Here is a 12,352-nt window from a genome sequence, read left to right as displayed (position 1 = left end):
GGAAACAGGCTGTTAGCAGGAGGACATTAGCCAACCCCCTGCCCCACTGTTATTGCAATTTTAAAGAATTACCCTTTTGTAGAACACTTTAGTGATAACAAAAGTAAAAATAGTTATAAATGTTAAAATGACTTTAGTGAAATGCTTCTTGGGCCACTTTAGGGGGCTTTTGTGTTAAGGGGGAAAGTTATAATGTGTCATAAAACCCATACTTTCAGCAGATTCCTGGATTATGTTGTATGATGGAATGCAGATGACTGCTAGAGAGTGGGTCACAGCCTTCTCCTTCCTCTTTTCTCACAGAGCTTTCTTCCTTCACTGGTCCCTGAAAAAAGGAAGAAAGGACTGAGAGAGTTGGGCAGGATGAAAAGAAGGGAGCAAGATGCAGGGTGACCAAGGGAGTTCTATTGGGTGGAAGAATGAGCAAGGCCTGGAACTTCTAAGGTGCCTTGAATAGGAGAGGATGAGTGATTTCATTTAACTTTTGAAATAACTTCAAGCTTACAGAAGAGCTGTAAGAATAATACAAACAGGCCAGGCACGGTGGCTCAAGCCTGTAATCCCAGCACTTTGGGAGGCCGAGATGGGTGGATCACGAGGTCAGGAGATCGAGACCATCCTGGCTAACAGGGTGAAACCCCGTCTCTACTAAAAAAAACAAAAAGCTAGCCGGGCAAGGTGGCGGGTGCCTGTAGTCCTAGCTACTCAGGAGGCTGAGGGAGGAGAATGGTATAAACCCAGGAGGCAGAGCTTGCAGTGAGCTGAGATCCGGCCACTGCACTCCAACCTGGGCGACAGAGCGAGACTCTGTCTCAAAAATAAAAAAAGAATAATACAAACAACTCTTTATATCCTTCACTCACAGATGCAGTTGCTAACGTTTTACCACATAGGCTTTATTGTGATTTTTTTTTCTCTTATTGAACTACTTGTGAATAAATTGAAAACACGAGACTAGTTACCCCTGAATGCTTTAATGCCTAATACCCCAAAAGGATCCTCTACTACATAATCACGTCACAACTATTCAACATCAGGGAATGAGGCAAAGCACACTCATCTAATCCACAGACCCCAGGCAAATGTTGGTTGTCCTTTAGAGCAAAATAATCCAATCTAGAATTATTTATTGCATTTTCTTATGTTTTAAGTCTCCTTCAGTGCAGAACAGTTACTTGATACTTTGATAACCATACTGTTTTTGAAGAGAATAGGCCCAGTATTTTGTACAATGTTCCTCATTTTTGGCTTATCTGATGCTTCTTCATTATTAATTTCATCTTATCTGTTTTTTAGCAGGAAAAACTTGGAAGTGATGCTATATTTTTTGTTATTGTTGGTTCATCCTTTCGAGTGTAAATTCTATTCTGCCTTTGACCTTCACATACTCATTTTAGCATCCACTGATGATTCTTGACCAAATCAGTTGTACTTGCGATGATAGTTTTCTTATTCTATCATTCCTTCTACATTTATTAGCTGGCATTTTATTGTAAGGACACATTTCTCTTCTTTTTATTTATTCATACATATATTTATATTCACTTGAACTCATGGATTTTTCTCATAGGGGTTGTAATCTGATACTATCATTTATTTTTTTTGTTCAGATTGTCCCAGATTTGATTAGTGAGAGAGTCCTGTCAGGCTGGCTCCTAGCTTTCGAAATGTTCTTTTGAAATGCCTCCATCATTATTTGAACACTGTTTTCATTTTTGGTGCAGTAAGTTATTTCAGGCCTTGTACTTTCCTGTCTCAGTCTTGGAATTAGTCTATTTTCCAAGGAGTGGAGAATGATATTTAGAAACCAAAGATGTGGGTACCAGGTGTGGTCATTGCTATTGAGGTGTTGTTGCTCTGTTTCCTATAACAAACTAATGTGACAATACCCAGGGACATGCTTCATGGTAACCCATTAACAAGGGTTGAAGGAAGGGTTACAATATAGGGAGATTGAAGGGGAGTATGAAATAGCATTTAACTGGAAATTCTTGAAGTGTTTCTATGTAACATATATATGTTACCTGTTTCGAAACGGGTAGGAAGACAGGAATTACTAATGTTTGGTATCTGCTTTAACTCTTCCTTGTGAGAGTCCATATTTCTTGACTGAGAACATTTGAGTCTTAATCTGCTTATCTGTGGTTGTGTAGTTCTGTAACAAACTACCCAACATTTAGTGGCTTGAAACAACAGTTATTATATCTTATGGCTTGTAGGTCAGGACAGTGAGCAAGGCTTTGCTGGGCAACTTCTCTCCATGTGGTGTTGACTGTGAACACTTGTTGGTATTGATTAGGCTAGTTGGAGTGATCTGGAGGGCCAAAAATGTGTTCGTTCACAGGCCTGATGTCTTAGCAGGGTGTCTGAAAGGTTGGGCTTGAGTCCTACTTCTTATGTAATCTCAAGGTCTCTCTGCATGGTTTTTCCAGTAGAGTAGTTAGACTTCTTTCATGGTGACTCAGGGATCCTAGACAGTGGTGAAACCCAAGAATATTCTTTAAATTGGTCTTGAAAATAACTCTCTACTCTGGGAATTCTGATTTCTATTGCCAAAGAATGCCATTACACTTTATTTAATCTCTGACTTTCCTTGTGGACTGCTTGTTTTTTTTCTTTTGGTTTTATTTTGTTACTGACGGATTTTTGTGAACTCCTAACAAAATTGGTAGGAAAAAAGAGAAGGCAAGTGCTTGGTTAGTGGCAATTATGCTGCATTGATTAATTTCTAGAGCTTTAGTTAGCCATCCCCGTGACCTGTGGGCAAGTCACTCATCTCTCAGATCTGAGTTTCCTCATCTATAAAAGGAGGAAGGACTGGCTTTCCAGGTATTTAAGAATCAGAATTGCCTATTTCACAATATATGTCATCAAGAACATTCCTTTGTTTTTTAGTATAGTAGAGTAATTCTCAAGCTTTTAAGTCTTAGGATCTCCTTACACTCTAAAATTATTGAGGACCTGGAAGAACTTTTGTTCATGTGGGTTATCTCTGTATCTGTTTACCATTATTATAAATCAAAGTGGAGAGATTTTTAAAATCATCCAAAAAACCCATTTAAAAAATTACTTGTCAACAAAAATAGTTTTATATTTTCACAAAAAAGATGTATTGTCCAAAACATAACAATTTTAGGAGAATGACCTTATTACATTTTGGCAACTCTGATATCTAGCTTAACAGAAAGTAGCTGGATTGTCATGTCTACTTTATGCATCATCTGTTGTGATATGCCTTGTGACCTCTAGAAAACTCTATAATTGTGAGAGAAGGACAAATGATAAATAACAAACTAATAACATTAGGAATATAGATCTGACTTCATGGACCATCGAAAGGGTCTCTAGGCCCTCCAGGCTTCAAGAACCACTGCTGTATTAGAAGGAGCTCAGGATTTTAAGTTAGATGTTTCTGGGTTGGAGTCCTGCCTTTTTCCTTTCTTTCTGTGTTACTCTAGCCAAACTGCTATTCTTTCCCAACCTTTGTGAGCTTATTTATAAAGCAGGAATAAAAAATGACAAGTTTCCCTAGTTCTTTTAGAGATTAAATGAAATGAAGTACAGGAAATCATCTAGTATAGTTCTTTTTATATAGATGATCAAGATAATTTACTGTCATTTCTTTCTTTTGCTATAATTTGAAATATTACAGAGATGAGCGAAGGAAAACATAAAGCATATAACAAGTTTAGAGAGAAGAGATGTGGTAGGTTATCAACAAAGATGGCCACCTGTGATTCTTCCAGTCACTCACTATATGTTCATGTCATTCCTCCTATCGAGAGATGGGGTCTGTTTTTGCTCCCTTTCCATCTGCACTGACCCAGTGACTTGCATTGATCAATAGAGTGTAGCAAGAGTGATGCTCTGCCAGATCTAGGCCTTCAGAAACTTGGCAGCTTCTGCTGTTTGTCTTTTGGAGCCCTAAGTCACCATGTCATGAAGTCAGATTACCTTGCTGGAGAGAGAAAGGCTTTAGAGGGTGAGTGGCCCAGCCAGCTTCCAGCCATTCCAGCCATCTCAGGTGAGGTGTCAATATGTGAATGAAGCCATCCTGGGTTCTTCAGCCAGGATGGATCTCTCCAGCCAACACCAGATGGAGCTGATACCAGCTGTCTCTTCTGAGCCCTGGCTAGATTTTAGGATTATGGGCACCTTGTTGCTTTAAGCCACTGAGTTTTGAAGTTATTTGTTATAAAGCAATAGATAGCTGAGAAACGCTTATCAGTGTGAACAAACTTTTATATATGAAAAATAGAAATATTAATAGCACCTAGAAAAATATATTTTACTCATTTTTTAATGATTACATGAGGATTTTCCTCATCTGGAGGGTGAGGGTAACTCTTAGACAGAAACAATGAGGGTCAGACAATGGGGGTGAACAGTGCCTCCTCTAGGAAGGAGTTACCTTTGGTACCTGAAGAATGTCTCCTCCATGCCCCCACTTTGCCTTATCATAATGGCCTAAGCTAAAAAAGTTAATGTAATTTTAAGTTTTCCCAGAGAACTGGGAATGTATTGTGGTCAAAATACTAGATGAAGATATAGTGAATTTTTAAAGGCATAACATTATAAGAATTTTTTGCAGGGTTCATTTCCCCTTTGTGAAGGAGTAAGCTGTTTGTCTCAGATGTAATAGTTATCATTCTGTGCAGCTGGCAGAAACCTGCCTTTCTGGTTTGTAATGTCATGTTAATCTGCGAAGGTGTTGTTACTCATTTGAAATATTCTTTGTTCTGGTTGAAAGCCTCGCTGATGGTATTTTCAAATAAACTTGTCCTACTTGTGAGTCTTTCTCTAAGATTATAATCCTTTGGTAGCTCTATTCTTTCTGGAATGTTGCTAGTATGTCAGTAATGAAAGTAATCTATCTCATTTGCTGAGAGTTAAGTGGAATACAATTCACAATCCAGAAATATGTCATAGGCATTTACTCTCATTTTAAAAGTAAATTAATATATTGTTACATTGAGATGAAGTTTTGCTGATGAGTTATAAAAAATCAGGTGCTCCCTTTATTTTTATTTTCTTCTTAACTGTCTCATATCAAGTCTTCTTTATTTTTTTGATAATGGAAAATCAAATTTCTGTCAGATTTCTTTTATTGCATAAAAATTTGTATGCAAGTTTTAGGTATAAAAAGGTAATATATGGCTTCCTCAGTTTTTGATGTTTTATCCATTTTAAAAATAAGATATTTATTCCTTATGCTATCTTTAGAATATATTGAGTCTATTGGAATTATATGTCACTGAAACAGATGTATATTTTAAAATTAAAAGTAAACTGAATCTCTCTGTATCAGGTGATATAACAAAATACATGGATCTGGTCAGCGTTTTCAGCGTTTTCTTTAATTACATAAGTCTGATTGGTCAAGAAAAATGGAAATCTTCATAAGAAACAGGAAGAAAGGTTTAATTTATTAATTTATAGACCACCATGTTTTTTGGCCATTGGTATTAATTCAGTGAACTTTTAGGCAGCTCTTACTGAGAATGAGTTATTGGACTGCATAGAAAGTAAGTGGTGTGTGATACTCAGCATGTGCTTTCCAAACATAAGTAGGAAAGTTAACAGAAGGAATAAATGACCATCTTAAGAGTGCAAGAGTGTAAGTATCAGAGACAGGCAAAAATAAGAGACTTGGTAGGTTCGATGGAGGGAGAGGTCATAATGAGGCTGAGAGAATTTGGACAGGCTTTATGAAGAAGGTGGCATTTTAACTGGATCTTAAAGGGTAAGAAGGATTTTGACTATGACATAGAGCAGGAAAGATCTCCCAGGGAGACCTCCTGAAACCTGAAATGGGAGGCATTTCTTTCAGATTTCCAGATATCCCTCCCTGATATTTGGGGTGTTACCCAGTTCATTCTCTCAAACATCTTATTAGTGGAGATCCATTATTATCAAAGACTAAATTTGAATTTATTGATTGATTTCAGAAAGTCCTTGGGCATGTTATAATTGTACCTTATTTTGTGGTATCTCGTGAATTCCCCATTTTGGCAGAGATTTCTTCTGGAAATGGTCTGAAGAAAACTGGAATGGCACTAAATATCATTTTTATATCTTTTTTTTTGTGATGGAGTCTTGCTCCATCACCCAGTCTGGAGTGTAGTGTTGCGATCTCTGCTCACTGCAACTTCCGCCTCCCTGGTTCAAGCAGTTCTCCTGTCTCAGCCTCCCGAGTAACTGGGACCACAGGCGCCTGCCATCAGGCTCAGCTAATTTTTTTTTCTTTTTCTTTTTAGAGACAGGGTTTCACATCGTTGGTGAGGCAGGTGTGGAACTCCTGACCTCAGGTGATCCACCCGCCTCGGCCTCCCAAAGTGCTGAGATTACAGGCATGAGCCACCACGCCTGACTGACTTTCATATCTTTTCCTTTGTAAAGTATTGAAAGAAGTAAGGTTAACAATCAAGGTTTCATTACATTTCAAATGAAACTAGCCACCTGCCTTAGAAATGAAGCCCCTTTTCAGCATGTTGAGGAATGGGGGTGCGTAACTTCCACATTGGTATATAATGGCCTGTAATAATAGTTTGGTCTACCTGTTCAAAAGGCTTAGGAATAATTCAGATTAAAAAGACTTTTTTGGAGGGGTTGGGAATTATGAATTGTTTATATGTAAACATAGAATTAACAGCTCATCACCATGCTCCTCTATGCATTCCTTACCTAACACTTCTTGGTGCATGAACCAAATTGGCAAACAAACTGCCTCCAAAGCAAAAAAAGGAAATGACTAATTTCTACCTGGTTGCCTTTGCTTTTCAATAATTTTTGTCAGAGGCACAAAAGAAATTTTTTTTTTTTCTTTTTTTTTGAGATGGAATCTCGCTCTGTCACCCAGGCTGCAGTGCAATGGCATGATCTCAGCTCACTGCAATCTCCTCCTCGCGGGTTCAAGTGATTCTCCTGCCTCAGCCTGCCGAGTAGCTGGGATTACAGGTGCATGCCACTATGCCTAGCTAAGGTTTTTTTTAATTTTATTTTTAGTAGAGACAGGGTTTCACCATGTTAGCCAGGATGGTCTCGATCTCCTGACCTCGTGATGCACCCGCCTCGGCCTCCCAGAGTGCTGGGGATTCATAGGCGTGAGCCACCGCGCCCGACCTGCAAAAGGACTTTTGATGATAACCAAATCTCTCCCTGTCTCACTTTCTCAAGAAAGTTTTCTGTCACTTTTTAGAAGTTTCTTAGTCACTTCACAGCCCGAGGGCTTCTCAGGGGTTCTAATAGGCTGGTCAAAGACTTCCCGTATCACATCACTTTGCATTATATTCTGGAATTCTGAAAGATATTCATCCTCCTTTCTTCTGGCATTTATTAGTGTACTTTTCCCATTTTCTAGAGAGTAAGTATTTGCTGGTATTAGGCAATTAATAAATAAATATTTCAATGAATGAAGTTATGTGTTTCATAATATCCTTTTTTCCTGTAAAAAATCCTAGAACTGGCCCCTTCCTGGACAAATATACTTTAATGGTACTTTGGTTCTTATGTCAGTTCTCTGTCAGTTCTTAATTTCTTTATTCAAAGATGATTTCTTCTGGACTTAAAGACTTTATACCTGAACTGTAAAATATTGGCCCATAGGCAGTCTTTACAAAGTACCCATAAGAAGAATGAAATTATCTGTAAGTGTAAGGGCAGGAGGCATAACAATGGAATACTGATTGGGCAAAGGGTTATTGGAAGAGGTCAGTTAGGGCAGAATGGACAGAAGTGTCAGCTGGTGATACATACCTCCACCCCAGTAGCTAATTTACCTCTGGCATGCATGCTCTCTAAGTCTTATCATATTACAGTATGACAGATAAAAAGTTAAGAGGTTTTCATGGACGTGTTTGCTTGAAGTAGTGACAGAAATACAGCATTTCTGAGACTCTCCAGGCCCTGCTCCAGGTGCCTGTGTAGACACACCTGCACTATACAGAAAGCTATAGAGGGAATCATGAGACGTCGTATTTTTTTAAGGTCAGCACTGGATTTGTTGCATAACATTGGATGCTTTCTTTGTATCCTCTGTAGAGGGTAACAAAAGATGCTAAAGGATAATATTTGCAAAGCATTTGTAGCACCAGATTCTATATAAATGCAGAATTGTCACAAAAGATTGGCATGTTCTGGTAGTTTTGGAATGATTGTTTTGAAAAATTTTCAAATTTGATGATTTCTTCCTCTGCATGAAATTTTAGAATTTCTATATACTTTCTAAACTTCTGAGCTGGATTTCTGAGCTTGCTTTTGTGTATAATCTTTGTGATTAGAGTATTAGATCCTTTTTATGCTTTATAAATCTGTTATCTTTATTTGAAAACCCTAACATTTCTACTGGACATAGAAGCACAAATATAGTTTGAGTAAAGAGACTTGATTTACTTATTTTTAAAATCTGTATCATTTCATTGTCATATGTAATTTCAGGCATAATTGTTTCTTCTTTGTTCACAAACGACTTCTTGTTTACCTGTTTGGGATAGAAGAATTAGGTGGAGTTGTGTGACTCTACCTTCTCTAGTTATTCCATCTGTTTCTCTCTGTGCCTAGATGGGAGAAAGGATCCATAAGTGAGATTAGATCAAAATGGAAGACTGTCTTCATATGCCAGCATTCCAGAAATATTTTGAAGTAAGAGGAAACGTGTGTGTGCACTTTCTACAGTAACCTGGAAAGTAAGAAAGTTTGATCTAAAATTTTAGATCAAAGAGACAGTCTCACTCTGTCGCCCAGGCTGGGGTGCAGCAGTGCGATCTGGTCTCAATGGACCAGAAATGATAAGAAAAATTCCTGAAAGGCTAATGGGAAACAATTGAAGGTGAAAACCACAGCCCAAACATGAGCAAAAGAACTATGAAAGGTTGTAGTGATAGATTGAGTATTCCAAGCTTAGCGGCTGTGGATAGATGAGAATCATAGAAAGCTCTGGGTAACCATTAGTGTGATGTCTATAGAGCCTGTGAGATACTCAGTATCTTTCCAGTAAATTCTTTTCATAGTTACATTGGACAGAATTTACTTTAAGAATCCTTGCTTGATGTACTTACACCAGGGATGTATTTAAAAAAGGATAAGCTTTTTTGTATTCATCATGATATTTTTAGTATACAATTGGATCCAATTTTCTGTACTGTTACTCACGAGTTTTACTTGTGATGCTGGCCTGCCTCTTGAGCCAAACATACATACTCAGAAAATGAAGGTGGTGGATTGCCTGAATGTTCCTATTTTGTACCTCAGGAATGCTGTAGCCAGGTGTGGTGGTGCATGCCTGTAGTCGCAGCTACTCAGGAGGCTGTGGCAGAAGGATTACTTGGAGGTTGCAGTGAGCCAAGATCACACCACTGCATTCCAGCCTGGGCGACAGAGTGAGACCCTGTCTCGGGAAAAAGATAAGAATGCTGGAAAATCTGGCTCAGGAATCAGTCATTTCTACTGCTTGTCACAGCTGATTCCATCTTTGGATGTCTTTGCTATTGGATACTCCCTTACTATTGGGAACCACTCCGTGAATTAATCCTAAACTCTTGCTCAGAAGTCAAAGTCCTTGGCTGAAACCACAGACCATATGCCTGTGACCTGGCTGTCAGTTATTCTGGGAGCCTGATTCCTGCCTCCACCAAGACTCACATAGGGGAATTGTTTGCACATTGGCAGAGGGTTTGATATGTACCCAGAACAAAAAGGACTAAAGTGGGAATTTCTCTAAGAAGGTTTGGCATTAGAAACTCTTTTAATGTAACCCACAGATGAAAGGACAAACATCATACACTCATCTTTTATTCCCAAAAAGAAGTTGATAAAACTATTAGTCGTTGATTAAAGGCCAAAACAGAATAAGACCAAAAAAGCAGAATTGAAGGAACCATCTGTTTGATTAAGGATATGTGTTAGGGCCATACACCAGCCATTATACTTAGTGGTGAAATTTTAGGAGCAATTTCATTACAGCCAGGAAGACGACAGGGTGCATGTTCTCAAAACTACTAGTTATTCTTTTATTGAGGTCCCAGCCAATGCAGTAAGAAAAGAAGAAATAAATGTGGAGGAGTATTTTGAAAAAGCATTTCGAAAAGTGATTATCTGAGAAGACTCCATAGACAAACTAACAAGAATTTAGCAAGATGGCTGGGAATAAGACCAATAGGGAAAATTAGTTGGCTTTCCAATGCATTAGCAATAGCCAGTCAGAAAGTAGAACAGCAATGAAACTAAAATACCTAAGAATCCGCCTGTGTTGTTTTCTATTGCTGCGTAACAGATTATCACAAGCCTAGTGGTTTAAATGTACCGCCATTTATTATTTCACAGTTCTGTAGGCCAGAAGTTTAGGATGTCATGGCTGGCTTCCCTGCCGCGTCCTACCAGACTGAAATCAAGGTGTTAGTCAGCTGTTGTCCTTATTTGAGGACAATGGGGAAGAATCGACTTCCAAACCCTTGTCAGTTGTTGGCAGAATCCCGCTTTCGTGGTTGTAGGACTGAGGTTCCCATCTCTTTGCTGGCTGTTAGCTGGGGGTTCCCCTCAGGTCCTGAGGCTATTCCCATTCTTCTCAGCCCCTCCGTCATTCAAGTGACAGGGACATGTGGAACCCTTCTCATGGTTTGAATATAGTTGACTTTCCCCTTCCTTTTCCCTTCTGCTGGAGAAAGTGCTATGCTTTTTAGAGCCCATGTGATTAGGTCTACTTCAGTGATCTCTCTGTCTTACTGTCAACTGTGCCGTATAGCATAACATGATCATAGGGGTGCTGTTCTCATTGTGCAGTTTCCAGAAGTCGGGGCAGGACATCTTTGGGGGTGGGAGGGCATTTGGTAAATTTGCCTGCCACAAAGCCTAAATAGAATTTTGTAAAACCCACATAAAAAGTGTAAAATGTCCTCGAAGGATGTAAAAGACAACCATAGAGGTTTCGCTCTGTAAATATCATAGTATACACCTCCCCCTACCACATCATCTGGTCTGTCAGTTACATTTAAATCCAGTTAAACCCCCAGCACAATCATCTATTCAATTGGGTAGCTGGTTCTAAATGTTCCTGAGTGGAGAAAAATGTTTAAGAACTGGCAAAGATAGTTTTGAAAAAGAAAAATGGATATCAAACAAATTAAACTACATACATTAAAATTTTGGGGGTATTGGTTCTGGAATAACCCATGAGATAGAATACTGGGGATTCATTTAATAGATGATAAAGTTGTTTCAAATCAACAGGGAAATGATAGCTTTTTTGGGAAATGGTGGTGCAGTTGTCTATCCATTTGGAAGCAAAGTTAGACCCTTATCCCAAGAACAGAAATAATTTCCAGATGAAATGAAGAGCTAAGTATAAGTAAAATTCTACAAGTATTTAGAAGTACTTAGGAGAATTTGCTCATAAACTTTGGGTTATGGAATGCCTAACTCAAAGGCTAGGAAATGCAATTGGCTAGTAAGCACATGAAAGAGTGCTTGCTTTTATTAACGTCAGGAAAATGTAAATTAAAACAATTCCTTTATTCCCCTCTTTTTTTGCTCAATCAGATTGAAAAAACATTTTTGCAATCCAAATGTTGGCAAGGGTGTGGGGAAAATATATACTCTCTTCGAATGAATTGTAATGGTCTTTTTGGCAGTGCCTACTGTAATTATGAGTATACGTATCCTTCAGATGAATAATTTCACTTCAAGATTTTTACCCCAGAGAAATACACAGGTACATGAGCACAGAGACATTTACAGGCCACTATGGCATTGTGATTATTGCAGAAAATGTCCAATAACCTAAAGATTCATCATGGAAGGGCTTTTTGTTTATAAATTATTTAATGGATTTTGAAAAAGGAACCAGTTAAAGTTTGCCAAAGTAATTTAGAGGAAAACAGAATACCTATGGAATTTGTAACAAGAACTTTCTTCTCCTGGTGTGTACTTTTATAACCTCATATTGCCCATTTTATAATAAATTTAATAAAAACATTTCCCTCATGCTAACAATCCATTTTCTAAAAGCAGTGCAGTATTAAGTGCTCACCATACATGAATAAACGCATCCTGGTAATTTTCTGAGGGCAGATGAAACTGAACAAAAGCCCTCCTTTATTACCATAATGGGAGACTTGTTGTGGGATTTCTTTTATTATCTTGTTATACCAGCCAAAGATGGGGCAAGAGAAAGGAAGAGGCTGTATCTATACCTATACTATAAAAATGGATTATTTTATAAGTTTATGTGGTGTGTGGAGTAGTGCTTGCTGATGAAGTGTTTCTTACATGTGTGAATATTTGATTTTTAGTATGTTAGATGATAAGAATCTTAATTTAAATAATCTGTATATGTAGTAGGTGGGGAGAGAAGAGATTA

The 12,352-nt window shown here is 38.2% G+C and overlaps 1 protein-coding gene across 1 annotated transcript in view; it reads left to right on the top strand.

The window, feature by feature from the left end:
- Positions 1-12,352, top strand: part of EPB41L4A (erythrocyte membrane protein band 4.1 like 4A) — a 256,390-nt gene that overhangs the window by 98,353 nt on the left and 145,685 nt on the right. The gene's annotated exons all lie outside the window — the stretch shown is intronic.

The sequence above is a fragment of the Colobus angolensis genome, unplaced genomic scaffold (assembly GCF_000951035.1).
Source record: "Colobus angolensis palliatus isolate OR3802 unplaced genomic scaffold, Cang.pa_1.0 Scaffold465, whole genome shotgun sequence".
In the NCBI taxonomy this organism is placed as follows: Eukaryota; Metazoa; Chordata; class Mammalia; order Primates; family Cercopithecidae; genus Colobus; species Colobus angolensis.
This window is presented reverse-complemented; position numbering and strand designations above follow the sequence as displayed.